This window comes from Anas acuta, chromosome 1 (assembly GCF_963932015.1).
Source record: "Anas acuta chromosome 1, bAnaAcu1.1, whole genome shotgun sequence".
NCBI classification, from domain to species: domain Eukaryota; kingdom Metazoa; phylum Chordata; class Aves; order Anseriformes; family Anatidae; genus Anas; species Anas acuta.
In genome coordinates, this window is record NC_088979.1 from 143,703,931 (window position 1) to 143,724,786 (window position 20,856).

The 20,856-nt window shown below is 37.6% G+C and overlaps 1 long non-coding RNA gene across 2 annotated transcripts in view; it reads right to left on the reverse strand.

The window, feature by feature from the left end:
* Positions 1 to 212: 212 nt before the first annotated feature.
* The window catches only part of LOC137845461 (uncharacterized), a 37,826-nt gene continuing 17,182 nt past the window's right edge, over positions 213 to 20,856 (reverse strand). Inside the window, exons 3-6 of one of the 2 annotated variants that reach the window (XR_011090217.1) lie at positions 19,633 to 19,749; positions 5,180 to 5,337; positions 2,449 to 2,535; positions 213 to 1,277 (exon numbers count right to left, since the gene is read on the reverse strand). This is a non-coding gene — a long non-coding RNA (uncharacterized lncRNA). The remainder of the gene's footprint in view (positions 1,278 to 2,448; positions 2,536 to 5,179; positions 5,338 to 19,632; positions 19,750 to 20,856) is intronic. The other variant, XR_011090218.1, reaches the window with a different exon arrangement.

The following is a 20,856-nucleotide window of genomic DNA, read 5'->3' on the forward strand; positions in this document are numbered from 1 at the left end:
CTTTGTTTTGTAGTGATGTTACATTAACATTTGAGGATACCAAGTCTAAGCAAATGAACCTTCTAAGGCATGCAATATTTCATGTTGTGATTACTGGTTTGTCTCTCAGTCTTCATGGCAGAAGAGACTGAAGAATTATTAGATCTTGGGAACATCTTAAAAGCTTTTACTCAAATTCCATAGGATTAACAGAAAAATTCCAGGTAATAAGCATGCTGATGATATATCATACTTAGATATCTATTGCCCTGTCCTCAGTTCTTGCAGAGGCTGAAGGTAAGATTGCAAGAAAGTATTTATCAGTGAATTGGTTGATAATATAATGATAAATTGAGATTTGTCCATACCAAAACATAAACATGCACTCACAGGACAAGTCTCTGACCTTTGAGACCCTATGAATACACCTGTACTCATGTCTCCCCTCCATCTTCCAGATCTAACAGAACCAGGAAGCACTAAGAAAAGTGATGCAGAAGAGGATTCACTGTTTTGATGCATCTGCCTCCTAGGCCAGGACAGAGAGGGCACATAAACACTTTGATTGCCCCAAGCTAGACACAGAGGAGGCTTGTTCTTTCCAAAATTGTCTATGCTGAGATGTTATTTTTTCCCAAACAAGAAGAAGAAATGTTCATTGTCAATGTTGTTCATTCTTACCAGTGCAAAAGCTCATCTCAGAGGTCTGGTAGCTTTTGCAATTCTACCACAGGTTTTCCAGTAACTGGTATTTGGTTGCATGAGGTAGAATTGCCAGAAATAAGTTAGGAACTGTGAAGTTTTTAAGTACAGAGTTGTTTGGGACATGGGTTCTTTTGACATCTTTTATATAGTATAGTCTCAGTAATGGAGTTTTTCTGGGTCTAGATAGAATGGTTTAAGACATTACCAGGCTGGAGATTGCAAGACACTGCAAAGAATCACACACACACTCCCATTCCAATTCACAGTAATAGCAGGTAGATCATGAGCAAGGGTAAGTCATAACCCAGATGACTTTACAGTGAATTGGATTAGAGACCTTTTTTGTGAAGGAGGAGGTAACTTCATTTTGAGTGGCTAAAGAGCACAGACAGGGTCACTTCTTACATCTCTGCAGGTGTTCCTGAAATGACTCTGTTATCACACCCCACAACATACCCTACTCATCCCAGACAGCAAAGAAACTGTAAATTACACAAGGGCTTCACCACTGGCTGCATCATGTTTCCCAAGTGACTTGATATTGCTGGGAACTTGCTTTCACTGTCCACCACGTGCTGTTGTCCTTGCACTACCTTGGGAAGAGAAGAGAATTAGAAGACAATTTAAATTCTCTTAGGAGAGAATTTAAAAGAATTAAAAATGATTAATTAAAAGATTTAAAAATGAATATTACTATCAACAGATCCTTAGAAATACTGAAAAGTATCTGTCATATTTAACACATTAAATCTATAGTGCCACACTATTTAGAGTGCTTAAATATGAATAATTTATTCTTAAAAACTGATGGAATAACATTTCACTTAAAATTGTATGTGTGGACTAGTAACAAAATGCTAAGAAGTAAATCATTACACCATTGTTGTAGTTCTCCTCAGGCCCATGGAAGTCAGAGAGTAAGCATATTATGATAAAGAAATATAAGACATTTAAACTTTAACTCAAACAACTGTATAGAACTATTATCCAGGGAAAATACATATTTTCCAGTAATTATTTTATGAAAATTTTTTTCTATCCTGTGGAAGAACAAATAATAAACCTCTTTAATCATAATTGGTGGTGTTTATGAGCACTTTGATGATAAACGATAACTTTAAATTCTGAATGATCCAATTATATTCTCTGTCTTTCATATCAATCCAACATATCTAAAGCTACAGAACAACAAAAACAAAGCATTGTGCAGTTATTGTCTCCCTAGTTATCCTGGGATAAAAAATTCAAATAGCATTCTGGTGTACACACCCATAATAGGAGACACTGTAGTCACAAGAGTAAACAAATCTGATCATGCTGTTTAAGCTGGGAAACAAATCTTTCAATTTGTTTGTGGCTCATCACTTTCCAAGCCCATTCTGAATATAGAAAAAGGTGTCAAGTTACCAACATGCTGAAAAAAGAAACCCTCAAACCTCCAAGTCTAAAGAAACTACCAGCTAATTCAAGCAGCCTTGAAACTTGCCTTCTACCCTAGCTTAGCACAGTAATAGTTGGGTTTTTAAATACTGCAGGTTTTGTGACTACACTGGGACTAAAGCTTAAGATATAAATTACAAAAACAAAGCAGTGTGCAGTTATGAGAGACAAAATAAATTTCTTAAAATGCACTTAATATGGCCAATTGAGCAATGGAATTATAGTAGGCCCAAACAGGGTTTTTTTTTGCAGGTGTTTACTTTTGACAAGTCAAGTGTTTTCATGAACACGAATTGTGTGAAGCAGCATGTTCAACCCACATACTTATCTGTTCCCTAAGGATATAGGAGTTGTCCTTGATATCCAAATGAGGTCAGGGAAAAATGCCTTCTCTTTGCACTACTTTCCTGCCTTTAAAGGGAAAAAAAAAAAAAGAGAGAGAGAGAGAGAGGCAAAATGTGAGAAACAGCAGAGATTATCCAACAGTGTGTGGCTTTGACCAGTGAAGGTCAGATGTGCACAGTTGAAGAGTATTTGTGTGCAGCCTGTTTTTTCTGGTTAATACTGCTGGAGCTCATTTGCCAACCAGCTACCAACATCACTGCAAGTTGAGGAGCTCACTAAGTGAAATCAAAGATTGCCAGAATGGACTCATAGCTTTCAGCAGTAATGTGAGATTGCCAAGTACATAGCTCTGGATGACATACCTAAAGTTATTTTAGCAAATGAGTGTTTGTAATGCAATGTAGACTTACAGACAAAGACACAGCAGGCTCGAGAAAAACAGTATGCCTCATATATAGCATTATGCATAAGATAGGGACCGTTCTTATTTTGCTCTGCATAACTGTATAAAACATAATGCAAACTACCATATATTCCTTACAAAGTAGCTTAAACTTCATAATCAATGAGAAATACTTTTTCTATTATTATTCTAAAATAATTTGCATCATAATAGAATGGTGAGACCTCAATCAGGAAAATGACCTCCCTGTACTGTGTGCTGAGCAGACAAGGGATAATAGCTCTTTCTTGAGTTCAATATTATGTGCAGTGAAATGTTATAATTAGGACATGGAACCTATCAAACAAACTTGTGTTTAGAGAAAACAGTCTAAACGTATTTTCATCAAATGCACAGGAAGCAATAGAGTGCTCTTAAAACTTGTCTCAGAAAAGATAGGCACCAGCTAAATGAATCTATTGTCTGTGTAATGAAGCTGTCCAACACATTCTTCAGGATAATAAACTATCACTACCCGTTGCAAATCATAACACATTCTTCTGTGTAATAAAACAGGCACGGCTGAAATAAAAAATGGAGTAGGTACTGAAATATTGGCCCTTCTCAGCCTCTTCCATGGTTGTGGAAGTCATATTAGAGACTGCTTGATTTTCTTGATCTCTGGGCAGGTTACAGGCAGAGCACTTTCCCAGTTGTGTATGTTGACGGTGGGTTTTTAATGACCTGTTATTGCCTTTCCTTGCTCATCCTTCAAAACCTCCAGGACTGCTTGGCCAGAAGCAGGGAGACACCATCCAGAAGACAGCTTCTGGAAAGCTATAGACATTTCTTAGTAAGGAGGAGCAACGTGTAGGAATTTGGGATGGATGGGTGCAAGCAGAAGTTGCTCCTCTGCGTGGGAGATTTATTTCTTTCTGATCTCCAGACTATCTTAATCTTTTCAATGGTAATGATGTGTGCAATAAATGATTTTGCTGTTTATTGAAGTGGTTAAATCACAATTTCAAGGAGAGAGTAAAGGAAATGGCTTTTACATATACTTCTTGATATCATTTCTATGCTAATAATACTCAGATTGCTATGTTTGAGAAAGGACATGTATATTTATGGGAAAGAGAACACTAGCAGGGCAGCATCTTGGTCAGAGAGGATGAGGATGAGAATAGCTAAGAAAAAAAATATAAAAAAATAATTACCAGATTGATTTCTTCACCCTGGCATGAGAAGAGTTAGCCACAGTTTATAGGGTCATTTCATACCCTGACACCAGGCTAAAAAGGCCTGTTAGGTTTTGTGCATTCCATTTGGTTAGCTGCCACAAGCAAAGAATACAGCAGGTAGCTAACACCCAGCAACCACTGAATTCATCTTCTGGAGAAGCAGAAAGCCATATTATAGCTACATCTGCAGAAGGGTATTTTTTGGGTTAAATGTGAAAAATTCAGTAGTTTTCACTGTTTTGCCACTCAAGCGTGTTTGGAGGTGTATGGGCCATATGATCTGATTAATGTTAAGTCTGTCATCTATTAATTTATGTACCTCCTGCTGAAGGCTGAGATTAATTTTGCTTAGCTCTAGATGTCTGTCTAGGCTCTCTTTGTACTTGAAGAACAAAACCAAACATTTTTAATGGTTGAATTGTCATGATTTGATTGTCATGCCCCTTTGAGTTTAAGTGAATTAGTTGATGTCTTTTTCTCTTATTCACAGGGAAGTTATACAAAAGAACACAGACATAAGTGTCCATGGAGAAAACAACTCAAGTTAAGTGAAACCCTACAACAGCTATCTGGACCTGACAGAAACATGATGCATCAATAAGCATTATTCCTGCAGATATTGGTACCTTGTTTCTGCTTCTCATGGGCCGAAGGGATACGAATACTGCTTGTCAGAAAAACTGTTCCCAGGTCCTGGTAAAACCAGCTACCAAACCAAGATGAAGATAATGGTTTGTAATCACTGGGATCACAAAAGCTGTCTTGACTTGCTAAGCTTCTCAAATATTTTGTGTAATAAGTTTTTGTTTAGAGTTGTTGTCACTATGAAGTCATAATCTCGATGTTCTTGTTTAAAAAGATAAAACTGTATTTAAAAGGAAACAAAGAAACAAATAAAAACCAACAAACACTAACAATCATATACAGAACATAGTTCAAATCCCTACCCGGCTTGCTTTTATATCTTGGGGAGGAAGGGGGGGAGGGAGGATAGGTGAAGAAGAGAGAGACTGAGCTGGATTCAGATCCAGCTCCCAAGCAGAAGTACTGTTTCTCCAAGATACATCCTTAAAGAGAGAAATCTTACCCCTGTGTCTTCATTTCCATATTTTGGAAGTAATTTGCTTCCCCTAGAACACAAACATATTTCAAAGCCTATTTCAGCTTTTTCTCTCTCTTGTTCCTCTTCCTTATTCCTTCCATAGTCATCAAATGTTGTGGTCTTTTTGTGTAGTTGTCAGTCATCTAAGAGAAGGGAAACAAAATATTTTCATGTTTATTTGAGAATAAGTCTCGTATGAATGAATATGGACCTCAGACTTTTGTATCATGTTCTAATTTATTTTTTAGACAGTCAGACTGATTCCAAATATACACTTATACTGTAACATTCCGTATTACTCATGTGTAAAAATGTATGCATCCCAGTTAGTCTCAAAAAAGAGAAAATAAAACTCTATAACTTCCAGAATATAATTTTTTTCTGTATACACGCACAATTTTTTTTTCCACTTTTCTTCAGGGGCAGGGAAGGATCTGCACTAGTGCTGCATTCACTCTGTTTCTACTCCAGCATTGTGGATTTTTGTCCCCCTCAAAACCAGTACCAACGGAGTCATTTGTGTTTGATCATTTGAGAAGTAATTAATGTCATTATCTACATCCTACACTCTCCTGGAACTGTAGGCCTCCTCATCAGGCTGGATGAGATGAATTCAGTAGGTCCGTCTTCTTCTTGATGTCAGGGAAAGAAAGTCAGTACCAGTAGCCACTGATTAAATTTAGCAAAGTGAGGACCTAGGAGATTAACAAGAATGAGCTAAAGTCACCTCTAGCTTTTGGTTTCAAGTCTTCAGTGAATGAAAATAAACATCTGTGGTTGATTAGAATTCATGTCTGACAGAAGGTATTTCAAAGAGACAGTAACCTCTGACTGGCTCAGGCTGAGATAAGTGTCTCAATAAGTCTCAAAAATCCACTCCTCCTTATAGCCAGTTCACCAAAGACAAAGACAAATGAACACTGGTGAGATTTAAAACTTATTGGTCAGGATAAGGAAATGGGGATATTTTTTTCCTTAGAATTTAATGACAGTCAATGCTACTATGTTTTTTTGACTGTCACTTCTTCAGTATGTTTCATAAAAAACACATGAAAATAGTACAAAGAAAGTTTTCACTCAGGGTGGCCATAAATCCAGGTTCTGTTGTATTTTTATTTCATTTTGCCATCATCAGTGACAGAAATCTTGGTTATTTCAGTCAAGAAGGTGCCACACATTTTTTGAGAAGTCTGAAATGTGCCGATCCCTTAAAAAGATAGGAAATGTTATAAAGAGAAAGATCAGTTCAGTAATATTTAGTCTCCAGAAGTCAAGTTTCTGGTGAATTTCTCATCATCAGTGGTATAAGTCTCATTATAACGTTTGTAGGGCATATGGGGCATACTGGAAGAGTGAGAATGCAAGCCAGCCTAGTTGAGATATTCTGCATGGTACTCAAGGGATTACATAGTAAACTACACAGTAAAAGAGGCTGTTTCTGTTATGTTACAGTACCTTGTTTTTGTTTGATCTGAATCTGCAATCAGTCAGTGCCTTTGTCCCTAAAGAACAAAGGGATTGGAAGAAAAGGGCGGTATTCTGGTTCTTGAAAGAGATCTAATTTTATGTCTCTAAGTTTCAAACATGTAAACAACCAAAGAAAGAGAAACATGAAAAGAGAAAGACAACCACTTAGTTCAAGTTACTATTGTAGCTTGTAGCTTGTTATTTCTATGTTTTTACTTAAACACTTGCAAAGCAGTTAGACAAAACCTCAGAGAATAAACTTAAATGAATTTCTTATGAACCTCTTAAGCTGTCTTGGATGTAGTGCCACAATATCACGCAAGCTTTTTAACATATGAGCATGTGAATATGATGATCATAACGTGAGTAACAAATAGATATTTCAGTACCTAGACTCTTATTTCAAACAAATCTATAGGTCTGGTAACACTGTGGTGGGTACTCAAACATACTCACCATATCTCTTGTCTTTGAAAAGCTTCTGATGTGATTAATTTCTCTCTCATTAGGAGAGAAAATGAATAAATAAATAAGGATAATAATTATAATAATGATGATGATAATAATAATAAATGTAAAAAAATAACATAACAACATAAAATAAATAAGATAAAATAAAATATTAAAGCTGTTCTCTACAGCAGAAGATACAGTGGTGAAGAAAGGAAAGATGTTGGGTGCTACTGACACATTCATGAACTGCTGCTTGCAATAAAAGCAACCTGTCCATGCTGAGACTGTTATTGCTAACTTGTTTCTGATTTTAGCATAGAGTGATTTCCCTATGATACTTGTGACCTGCAAGCAGAGCAGACATAGGAGCATCTGGCTACTTCTGCCAGACAGTCAAATCCTATTTGAACAGCTGTAGAGAGAGGTGATGTCACCCAAAGAGGAATCATAGGACAACCTCCATGCAGTTTTGAGACCATAACCTGACAAAAAAATTCCAGGAAATAAAACTCTGGAAAAAGAACCCCTTTCATTTTTTATTTTTATTTTTTTCCTCCAATTTGCCTGCCTCTGGCTGTACTATTGTGTTTTATATCATTCCTCTTTGCATGCATATTTCAATTGTTCGTGGATTACTCAAGTAATCAGCCAGAATGATTCATTACTTATCATTTCAAGTGTCCAAAAAGTTGAATCCATCCATTTTTAAACAACAGCTATGTAACATGCATGAACATTAGCAGAAACACATCTCCCCAGGCTTTAAAAGGTCTTTTTTTTTTTTTTTTTTTTTTTGGGGGGGGGGGGGTTGGGACAGGCAGTAAAATGACAACAGATAAAGGAAGAACCACAAAAGGAAGAACTTTTACACTGTAGAAATCTTTGGCTTGAAATCTCAGGAGGTCAAAGAAATGTGTAGAGTTCAGAAGCAAGGAGACAAATTCATGGAAGAAAAGTCTGTCAGTGTTTTCCTGTTCCTTCTCTCTGCTCTTCCCCCTAGTGGGATTATAAACCTCCATTCTGAGAAGCCAAAAGACTTCATTTTAGAGAACAGAAAAAATAAGCAACCAGCTTCTATTCTAAAGGGCTCTCTATTCTAAGTCATCTGTGAAAGGATGTGCAAACCTTTTCAAAGTTGCAATCACATTACCTTAGAATTTCTACTTTGAATTAGACTTACTATATTTAAATATAAACCCAAACCTTTGAGCAGTATCTTTGAAAATAATTAGAAAAATAGTTAGTGTGGCAGTGCATACCTTTTACTACAGTTTTCTAATTCTTTGGAATGCATTGTTCCCAAATGACCTATTTATCGACATTGAGTAAGGAATGTATACAAGATGTGGCAAGGTGGTGGTCTGATGGGAACGCTGATCTCCAGTGCAGAACTTCTTTTTTCATTTGAGCTAACAAGAATATTTGTATCTGCCTGTCTCCATGACTCATGCAATGATTGTAAGTTATTCCCCTCTGGGAGCCAGAGGCTACCAGCTCATCTGTTTTAGTACATGCAGTAATTCACTGCACTCTCTGGAAGTTTTCTTCCATAAACAACACTGTTGACAAAGGTCCCATTTCAGGATTCTACTTTGGCTTAAATGGGCTATTTCACATCTGAAGTTCAATATTTTTTAAAGTACCTAGTAAAATTAAATTTAAAAAGAGAATGACTGTCCTCTCTGTTCCTCCAATGGTCTTCATACCTTGAGAGATGCTATCAATATGCTTCCTTATTTCCTTTTCTGGTTTGCATGGACTCTCCAACACAAAGCTCTATGTGCACTTAATAGAAAAGCACAGTGAGAGGGAAGCAGAGAAGAGCAGAAAAGCAAGTGAGAGGGAAGCAGAGAAGACAGTCTTCAAAGCTCAATCATCTCATTTTTCTAGCAAACGACTGGTTTCAGTAACTATTTCCCTAAGGAAGAAAAGGAGCCAGCACAGATTGTGGTTGTTAAATGGTTCACCTACATCAGCAGGAAATACAAGCACATCAGGCAACGTACCTCTCTTTTTTTTTTTTTTTTTTTTTTTTTTCTCCTTTATTTATGTGTCAGTGTCTGGTAGCTGACATTTGCAGTAAAACCAAGAAAAGTCCATAAGGAAGTTTTAACCTTAAGTTCTGCTGCTCTTGAAAATAGGCCCACTGGGCACTAGAATTTATACCTGCATTTTTAGAATTCCATATCCCCCCCCCCACCCCCCCCCCTTTAATAAGCTTCTAGGAGCTACTTCAACCAATGCAAATTCCACATGCTCTGATTTTCCCTACATAGATAAAGGCTTTCAACTATATGAAGAGTCTTAATTAAAAGTGTGGAAATAGACAAGATTTATTTATCTGTGAACTAGTCAGGATTTGGGTCACTTTGACTACCTCTTGGCCCTCCAAATTCTAGGTGGTCTGGTCTAAGTCATGATTAACCATCAGTGGGGAGGGAAGAGAGGTTCTCCTGGACCATACTTTATTCTGTGATAGCTGTCCAGACACCTGAGGTACATCACCTCCCAAACGTATCCCTGACCTTCTGTATACTACAGAGGGTCCCTGAATGACTAGTGCTAAACAGCTAGAGTAAAGGGACATTAATCTCAAGCAATGGACACAAGGAGATCCTAACTGACAACAGAAGACTATCAATAAATTTCATGTACCCACAATTATTTTCCAGGTAGTTCTTTAGCTTTCTAGTCCTTTTGTGCAGTAGTAAAAAGCTAACTCTTAAAACATTTTATCTGCAACTTATATTAGCATTTTGGTATGTATGCAAAGTGAATAGAATGCAAACCAATATGGGATAAAGAATCACAGAATCACAGAATCACAGAATTTCTAGATGGAAGAGACCTCAAGATCATTGAGTCCAACCTCTAACCTAACACTAACAGTCCCCACTAAACCATATCCCTAAGCTCTACATCTAAACGTCTTTTGAAGACTTCCAGGGATGGTGACTCCACCACCTCCCTTGGCAGCCTGTTCCAATGCCTCACAACCCTTTCAGTAAAGAAGTTCTTCCTAACATCTAACCTAAAACTCCCCTGGTGCAACTTAAGCCCATTCCCCCTCATCCTGTCACCAGGCACGTGGGAGAACAGGCCAACCCCCACCTCTCTACAGCCTCCTTTAAGGTATCTGTAGAGAGCAATAAGGTCGCCCCTGAGCCTCCTCTTCCTCAGGCTGAACAAGCCCAGCTCCTTCAGCCGCTCCTCGTAGGACTTGTTCTCCAGGCCCCTCACCAGCTTTGTCACCCTTCTCTGGACCCGCTCAAGCACCTCGATGTCCTTCTTGTAGCGAGGGGCCCAAAACTGAACACAGTACTCGAGGTGCGGCCTCACCAGAGCCGAGTACAGGGGGACGATCACCTCCCTAGCCCTGCTGGTCACACTATTTCTGATACAAGCCAGGATGCCGTTGGCCTTCTTGGCCACCTGAGCACACTGCTGGCTCATATTCAGCCGACTGTCCACCATCACTCCCAGGTCCTTCTCTGCCTGGCAGCTCTCCAACCACTCATCTCCCAGCCTGTAGCTCTGCTTGGGGTTATTGCGCCCCAGGTGCAGGACCCGGCACTTGGCCTTGTTGAACTTCATGCAGTTGACCTCAGCCCATCGATGCAGCCTATCCAGATCCTCCTGCAGAGCTTTCCTACCCTCGAGCAGATCGACACACGCACCTAACTTGGTGTCATCTGCAAACTTACTGAGGGTGCACTCAATGCCCTCGTCCAGATCATTGATGAAGATATTAAAGAGGACCGGCCCCAGCACCGAGCCCTGGGGGACACCACTAGTGACTGGCCTCCAACTGGACTTGACTCCATTTACCAGGACTCTTTGGGCCCGGCTATCCAGCCAGTTTCTAACCCAACGAAGCGTGCGCCAGTCCAAGCCAAGAGCAGCCAGTTTCTTGAGGAGAATGCTGTGGGAGGCGGTGTCAAAAGCCTTGCTGAAGTCAAGGTAGACCACATCCACATACAATTCTTCCAGATGAACAGTCCTATGTAAAAGTAGGGAATTACAGTAATTTTCTCTAGCCCAGATAACTTATTGCTAAAGCACATGGGAATTTACATTTTATTTTAAAATCCAAAACTGAAACGCTTTTTAAATTAAATTTCATTTGACTCCACTTTTTTTCAGTAAAATGTTGCATTTGAAAGAATTACATGAAGAAATTTCTGCTTTGAATCCATCCAGTTACAGATTTATTTATTTTTTGACACACAAAGTTTTATATACTAAGAAAGCCTAATTCTCATTACTGCTACATTTGTACTAAATTTATCTTGTAATTTGTCAGTACAAATTTTGAAATGAATGCCAAGCAATTTGGTAGAATGACACAAAACAATACAAATGAAACTTAAGTGAGATGTTCTTTATCAGCTGCTAGCAGCATCTACTCATTCTTCATCTCAGAAAGGTAGGCAGAGCATTTCACACACTTAAGAAGCTTTTAGTATACATATGCAATGTGTATGGGGAATTCAAAAATCAGTCAAATTTAAAATAGAAGATAAAAGTAACACCCTATGAAAATCTAACTTACTTTCTATTTTAACTATTTAAAAGATTATTTTTTTAAATGATTTTACATTCTACAGACTACAGAGTTTTTAAACAGAAAACAAATGGATTTTCTTGGACCTGTTGGTAACTACCACAAAGTTAAAAATATGAATTAAGTCTCTGAGCAATTCTGTGATACCAGACAAATAAATAGGAAGTGCAGCAGGATATACAGATATATTCCCCCAAGTTTGTGGCTCTTTTCCACAGAACAGTGAAATTGCTACTAAGGATGTCCCACCAAACGTCTGCCTTCTCAAATTCCCTGCCTATCAAGAAGTTGTCAGGGGTTTACCATCTACAGTGCAGCCTAAGCTTAGCCAGTTGCTGGGGACAGAATTGCATAAGTTTTGTCAACCACTACAACTAGCAGGGCAGAAACAGCATTCAGCTCCGTACCGTCCCGTTGTATTAGGCACATTAAAAAGGCTTCAGACATGTAGAAGAGCCCCAAGTACTTCACCTGGGTGATGAGCTCAGCAAGCATTTTCCTTGGGATGTTGTGCAATCATAGAAAATTAGGGTTGGGAGTGACCTCAGTAAATCAACCAGTTTGTTCATCTGCCCCAAGGCAGGATCTACTGTATTACAGCAACATTGACAGATGGTTTATGTGAGTCTAATGTATTATTAAAAGCCACTGATAATGGACACAGCACAACTTCCCCCAGGCAAATTATTCCTATGTTTTATTAAACTTTTTAACAATACATATATATTTCAGCAATAAAGAAGTCAGAATCTTTATAATTATTCTTCTCAGTGCAATTAAAGTTAAATTTAAGAAACCCCCTCACTCATGAAATATAATTTCACTTCCCTTTTGTCTTTTCTACAAAATGAACTTGACTTCACAAGGGCTCTCTTTGTTTCCTCAATGGTACTCTTTTTTTTTTTTTTTTCTTTCTTTCTTTCTTCTTTTCTTTGGGAAAGAGTTTTACCAGAAGAGGATGAAAGCCACTCTGAGACATTGGTTTCAGTTATTTACTGATGAATGTAGTACTTCTCTCTCTTTCACTTTTAAGTTTAATTTAATTCTAAAGTTTTCTTTGCTTTATTTTGCCAACTATTGTCTAAGTTAAAAGATTACATGCTTCTAGAGAACAGAACAAAACCTTTAGGAAAGGGTTGGTATCTCAAGCAAAAACCTAATACCTGTGTTAACATAGATGTTCAGCAGCCTCTGTAGTAGAATACAGGAAAGAAACACACTCAGCAAAATCCTGAAAAAATAGCTGTCCTTTCTGCCTCCAAAGACGGCTCCTACAACCCCAGGTACAGATATAGTGCTTACTAATTGGATGAAAAGCTTTCTGTATTTCTGGGGAACTTGCAGGAAGAGCATTGAAGAATTGTGTCCTTCTTGCTTTGTAATCAGTTTCTAGTGAGCATCCACCCAGAAGGTAGCCACCCCCAGCCCCACGGCCTTCCTGGAGGGGAATGAATTGACTCATAGGCACAAGATATTTTTGTATAGGTAGTAGAACTGGGGAGAAAATCAGTGTGGTATTTGGTCTAACCACACAGTGTAGGCTTGTTTAGTTCAAGCCCTAACAATTCTGTATTTTATCAGATCCATTTGAGTGAATGGAATTCTTAAAACTACAATCTTACTTTGTATTTGCTTTTATACTGTATATAATTCATAAATGCATCCCTATAACAAGCCTGTAATATTTGACTTTATTGTCATATAGCCCTATAAATTTTGGCTTTCTAAGGGATGGAAGACAGTAATCAGGATACAACTGACAATTTCAGGAGACACCATGATCTCATTCCCTGACTATGATGCCTTATAGAGGTCATAGGTGGAGAAATGACTTATTTCAGGCTGTAAATCAAAAAGAGGAAGTACTAAAGTATTTGTGAGATCGGTGTACTTTTTTTCACTTCAAACCTCCCTTTGCAATTAAATATACATATATTTATTATTTAAACATTCACCTCTTGCATTGGGAAAGTTGTTGATTCCCACTTGAGGGACAAGGGGAAACATAAAGAAGAGGTGGGAAATCAAGCAAAAATGTTATCTACTGGGGTAGTTTGGGATAGCCAACAAAGTAATTAACAGCACAGCTATTAGATAGTTTGCAGTGATTCTTGCAATCAGACGCAAAGACAAGGAAGGCAGGAAAGAGAGAGAAAGTAGTAGTTTTCAGCTGTCAGTGGAAAATAAATTGGTTAGTTCTAACCCTTTACACTAAATTGTCAAATAAGCACATCTTATGCTCCTTAGACAGCAGTGCAGACTGATGGAAAACAATGACTTAGGAACTTCCTATTTTCCCTCATCAAAATCTTAATCTTCAAAATAACATATTTGCTACAAAAGCCATGAGGGGGGAACTGAGAAAACAGCTGGTTAGATAAATAGGCTGTTGGAAACTACCTGCAAGAAAATGTGAGTACACATTTCCTCACTTTTTATTCAACATAAGAAAAAAAAATCCATTGCCATTGGAAGCACAGAGGGGCATGTCTTCTTTTCAGTCTCCTAGGGCAAAAGGCTGCATCTTTTTAACACTGAAACTATTGATTAAATCTTGCATTCTGACCAGGAACATTTACTTGAAATAATAAAGTTTTAAGGTGTAATTTTAATTAGAGTGAATCAAATGACAATAATTATTGCTGTTAAAGAAAACTACAGCTCTTTAGAGAATTCTGGTGGTAACCTAGACCCTCTTCACTTGACCAAGCTAAAGTGTTAAGGTGATATTCACCATATTGTGTGCTTCCTTCCAGGAACTTTGGCTGGAAGGGAAAATGTTAACAACTATGAACATAAAATTAGTGTGCAACATTTGATGTTATGAAAAAATTAAAAAAAAAAAAAAAATCAAAGAAAAAGTGCAGAAGCAGTATCCTGTATGTTCATGTAAATCATGTAAAGGTCACTTTTCTGTGAGAAGTCAAAGCTTTCAACAGAACCGCAAGAGTTCAGTGGCTTTGGAAAGATTAAAGGTGAAGGTGCTAACCCATTGTGGTAGCTGGTGGTGTGAGGTAAATACCCTCCTTTTATGAGGAACTGAACAGAAATTAACATTTCCTTAAGTGAATTGCTGAACTAATCACAGGTTCAAATAAATGACAAAGAGGTAAAACCGTCTGAGCATGATAAAAATCCCAGAACTCTTATTTGGACTTTGGCAAGAAAATCTTTCTGTTATGGCAAAGATGTTCAGTATGCTGGATGAAGTTTTTTCCACCGTAGGGTTCATACTAATTTTGTTTGATTTGCTACCCTTCCTACCAGTCCTTCTAGGCAGAAAAAAAAAATACATATATATCCAATCCAATATAAACCCAGTCCTTTCTCTCAAGCACTCAGGCATATAACAGTTATCTCCAAAAGTAACTATGACACATTGAGACATGGACTATTTGAGCTCAGCACGTGTTTAGGGAGGAGAGGAACATACATCTATGCTCATCAGCGATTCATACAAGGTGAAAGAAAGGGGGAGGTTGAGTAGGGATTGAACAATGGGGATTTTTTCTGCCCTCTGGATACAAAAGTACAAAACTTTTGTTTATTTATTCTCTTATTATGCTTGTAAAGACATGAAGAAAGATTATTAAAAGGTAAACTGGTAAATAATTTAGAAGATAAACATTTCCATTCTAAGAAATAAAATTCAGTTTTAAGACCAAAAAAAAAAAAAAAACAAACCACACAACACCCTGCAATAAAATAATCTGATTTCTACCGCCACTCTTTCCTATAAATATTTTGTTGAGACTGAAGCAAGTACATACTTCTAAAAGCCTCTGCAATCTTGATTTGAACATTTTTAGTTCACAAGGAATCCATTCTAATCAACAGATAATTTGTTTCAATGATCAAGCATTCTCACTATTAAAATCACTATGTTATCGCTAGCCTGGATTTAAATCCCAGGTATGTATTATGGTATCTCAGTCCATAAAACTGAAGATTGTAATTCTTATCAACTTCCGAATTCGGCTGAAAAATCTCAGTATAAGGCTTGGTATAAAGTTTGAAAATATCTGCAATACCTTTACAATGATGTTGGCTGCTATTCATTATGTTGCTGACTGGAAGAGATAAATGAGTAAGTAGGCAGTTTCTGCAGCTCAGTGTGAACAAAACTCCAAGAAAAAAAAAAAAAAAAAAAAAAAAGAAACAATGTTGGTAATTAACTAACAAATCAAATTGGCTTAAACAAATCAGTTTAGCTTTATCATAACAAATAGCTGATGTTCTGAATCTGCCTATAGCTCTGTGTGCCCACAAGAAAGTCAGATGCCTATCAGTCAGCCCCAGGAACTGAGTTCAAAATGAAGGCTTTTTGGGTATGAAACTCCTTGCATTGAAGTAGGCTGGCTAGGGAACAGAACCTACCTTCACTGATATGCTGGATAGAAGGGTTAAGGACTGAGCACTGCCAGCACCCAATTCAGGTGTAATGAAATAGCTCCTATCCTGCTTTCAGGACAGGAGAGTCAAAAATATGATAGAGTAAAACAAGAGACTGCCCGTCTGTTCTAGTACAAGAAATAGACCTTGAGTGACAGCAAAAAAGCTGAAAATGTTCATCACTGTTGAATGTCATGTAGCCTAGTTTTGTACCTAAAACATTGAGGGTCCCAATTTTCAGAGATGTGTTTTGTTTTTTTTTTTTTTTTCTTTTTTTTTAATAGGAAAAAACATTGACTAGGGAATCTAATATGTGGCATATGAAAAAGACCATTAATAATGTTTTTTTAACCATTCCACGAGATGAAATCTTGGTTAAAAAACAAACAAACAAAAACACACACACACACACAAAAAAAAAAAAAAAAAAAAAAGACAGTATATTAAACTTCAATCTGTAGTCTGTTATATAGTTCTGGTCTGGAAAAAGCCGTACTGGTTTTCTAAAGATTAATTTTGCAGTAGAATAAATATAAGTTTGGCTTACAAACTGTGAGTTAATGGAACAGAATAAAACATACTGAATTTAAATACAGCTCAATTAGATGTATTCATACCCTAGGAAATCTTTTTCAGCTTAAATAATTGCTACAGCAACTCTGATTACGTTCACAGTTGTATTCATTGTCCAGTACTGACAGTTCTTCAACTTTTAGGGCAAGATATGGGTTAATGAAGGTTTTCATTTATTATCCAGTTATGGGAATCAGGTAAATAGGATATTTATATAGGAGGTTTCTTGTATTTCTAATTTAAAAGCAATATTTCAAAACATTGAAAGTGCACTTCAAGACTTGGAACATAAAGGTCAAAAAGAAGCCTCAACTTACTGTTTTCTGTTGTAAAGCAAATACAAGATAAATAAATAAATAGAAAGATGTAGTGGATCTGACTAATGAGACAGAGTAAACAGCAACTCTTGGATTTAGACACTGGGGTCTATTTAAGAACCAACATGTTTTTGCCCTAATTTGTTATTTTACATACTCATTTGCTGTCCCACCTTCATCATCTTCCCTAGGTCTTAGTTTCCCTGCTCAGATCTTCCTAGTCTGGGGAGATCAGGCAGCAAGTCAGGCCTGCTGAGCAGCTGCTTGCCAGTGTCAGTCTCCAGTGTTATTAGCTAAGGTTCCTGGGCATTTCTTGTCATTTGTCTCTATATCATAGAATCATAGAATGGCTCAGGTCAGAAGGGACCTTAAAGATCATCTAGTTCCATGCCCCTGCCATAGACAGGGATGTCACCCACTAGATCAGGTTGCCCAAAGCTCCATCCAACCTGGTCTTTAATACCTCCAGGCGGGGCATCCACAATCTCTCTGGGTTCAGTGCCTCACTACTCTCTGATTTACCCTCTGAGTGAAGAATTTCCTCCTAACCTCTAATCTAAATATCCCCTCTTTTCGTTTAAATCCATTTCCCCTTGTTCTGTCATTATCTGATTAAGCAAAACATCGCTCTCCATCTTTTTTATAAGTACTTTAAATACTTTAGTACCTTTAAGTACTGAAAAGATGCAATGAGGTCACCCCAGAGCCTTCTCTTCTTTAGGCTGAACAACCCCAGCAATCTCAGCTTTTCTTTGTAGGAGAGGTACTCCAGCCTCTTGATCACCTTTGTGGCCCTAACAGGTCCACACCCTTCTTGTGCTGGGGGCCCCAGGCCTTCACGCAGTACTCCAGGTGGGGCCTCACAAGAGCAGAGCAGAGGGGGACAATCACCTCCCTTGTCCTGCTGTCCACAGTTTTGATGCAGCCCAGGATGCAGTTGGCCTTCTGCACTGATGGCTCACATACTGATGGCTCATGTCAAGCTTTTCATCCATCAAAACCCCTGAGTCCTTCTCAGCAGGGCTTCTCTCAAAGAGTTTTTCTCCCGGTCTGTACTCATGTCTGGGATTGCCCCAGCCAAAGGGCAGCAACTTTCATTCTGACTTGTTGAACCTCATCAGGTTCAGGTGGTGCCAGTTCTCAAGCTGTAAATCTCACCTATTTCCAAGATATTCCTGCAGTCAGGATGTTTGGATATTCACCCTGCACATGTATGCATACATGCAATTATCTGCTGCCAGTTTAGAGCAGTTTTTTGCCTACCACAATGACTATTTTTTTAATGTTTAAATTTGGACATATCGCTAAGCTATAAAAGAACCTCAAAGATTTTAAGAAGTATCTAATGGCCCTAAAAGTGTCCATGAATTTCCTACAATGGAGACATTTTTCACTAGAAAGAATGGCCTCAGCTTAAAGAATCAATAGGTGGCTCGGAACAAATTGAGAAACTGAACAATGAAAAATTACCAGGAACAGATGATATTTATTCAAGAGCTTAAAGCATCTCAGCTATGGAATTGCCATGAGGTGTGATCTATAGCATAGCACCAACAAAGTGCTAGAGGAGTGGAAGGTGGCAGTATGGCACCAATCTTTAACAAAGGCTCTCTGTCCCTGCATGAAACTCACAGAAAAAAAAAAAAAAAAAAAAAAAAAGAAATAAAATCCCAACTGCTGTGAGAGACAGTGATATAAACAAAGAAGTGAATGCATTGTAACTATGTTTATCAACATGACTTTTGCTCAGGCAAGTCATCCATCATATGGACAGAAATCAATGCCCAAGTGGTCAATCTACCACCTTCCAGAAAAGGTGGCAACAGCTCTCATTATCAAAAGCCCTTTAGACCTCTCAGGCTGGATAGAAAGTTTCTCTCAAAGACTGATGACTGCTTAAAAAGTAGGAAAGAGAGCATTCAACTATATGGTCAGTTTTGACAATAGAAAGCAGTTACTGTCATGATCCTCCTAGGTTCTGAATACTAAGACCTCATGCTGCCTACAGTGCCAAGTATGGTGAATTGCCACAGAAAGACTGCATGACATTGAGTGACCAAATAATAAAATGGCCAATGAAAATCAAGTGCAATACTTTGTAAGTAATGCACGTTTAAGTAAATAATAATAATAAAAGATATATATAGTATGGATTATAAATTCTAAATTAGCTATTTCTGTTCAGGAAAGAGATTTACTTCAATTCCTCCTCCTGTCCAGCCTTCCTTGCTCTTTCCTCCCACATCAGCTGACCCCAGATGCCTGACACCTCAGTCTGGCTCTGGTACTGACTGATCATAGGGATAGCAAGCTCAACGCACCAAATACAAATGCACTTTTTTTTTTTTTTCTCTCTTCTGTTTTTAAGTGCATTTTCTACCCTTTCAGTGAGTTGGAGTGAATTGGTGTGTTGTGTGCATCAGAACTGCACAGGCAAGTTTATGAATCCAGGATCTGGGGTTGCAGAAGCTGAAAGAGCAGGACCTTTCTCTCTTTGCAGTACCTAGGTGTTATCTTGGCTCTATGTATTATGAAACCATAAGCTCATGCTCATCTCTATGCATCTGCTACTATCCCAGACAGCAAATTACCTAGATTAATCTTTATTCTGGTACTGCACTGCCATTCTTATGCTCAGTGAACAAGACTTTGAAAGCAATATGGATAGTTACCTTCAAGCAGGGTAGGTAATTATGTGACCACTGTCCCAGAACTTTAACAGTCTTTTTCTATTAAGAAATCATTAATGTTCAGTTTAAGGTCTTCAGTAAGATCTTCAGCTCTTCTCCCTGTTTAACAAATTACAATAAAATTAACTTAACTATAGAAGTGTATAATAAACTATATACATACATATTCTTATATCTCATATTTTTTCCTTGTTTTAAAGTGGAATTTATCCATCTTTATTGTGTTCTTTCCTGATCAAAGAAATAAATAAATTTCTATACACCCAGAAGAATTGTTAGAGCTGAACTCAGTCTTACATTTTGGAAACAAAATTATTTCACCATTATTGCGAAGTCTCATTTGTTGAATAACTTGAAAAAGTCTGAAATGCTTTAGGGATTAATTATATGCTCTGAGTCATGCTTTTTATAAAGCTACCACAAAATGGCATCCAAGGAGTACTCAGACATGAATACATTTTAACTTTTGAAATCTTTTAACCTGAAAAGAGAAGACTATCAGGAGACAGTCTTGATTAAGGCTATGACTCTGCCCTAACTAAATGTATTAAATCCAAACATAGAACTATGGTGGCCAGTTGCTTGAAAAGCTCCTAAATTTGGGATGAAGACAAAGTTAGAAAAACAATGGGTTGTTCATAGTTGCTACCTACTTTTTCTTCTGAAAATACAAACAGCCAAAAAACAAAACAAACAAACAACAACAACAAAAAATAAACAAACAAACAAAAAAAACCCTTAAAACTCAACGTGAAACCTGTTTCTTACAGTTATCAGTTCAGGTAATTTTGTACTTACAGGTGTAATTTTTTTGTATGATTTTTTTTTTTTTTTTTGCTAAAAAAAGATCTGGAGTAGCTATAAGCATACTGACCAAAACATTAGGAAGGCATATGTATATGGTATGGTTTCTGAAATAGCTTTTATAACATGGGCCCAAAACATTTTAAGCTGTGTCACAGTTCTCTTCCAACATTGTAAGTGTATTTAGGTTAAGTGCAAATATAGCAAAGCCTATATAACACAACTGTGTGAACTAGAGGTCACTGAAGTCAGGGTGCCAGCCTGTCTTAGATGGGAAGTTGTTATTTAAATGAACATTACAAATCACTACAATAACCTTTAGAGAAAAATAGCAGCCATAAACAGCTAACGGGTTTGCTAAACATCCTTCATCTTCATGGTCCAAGTGGGACTATGAAAGTG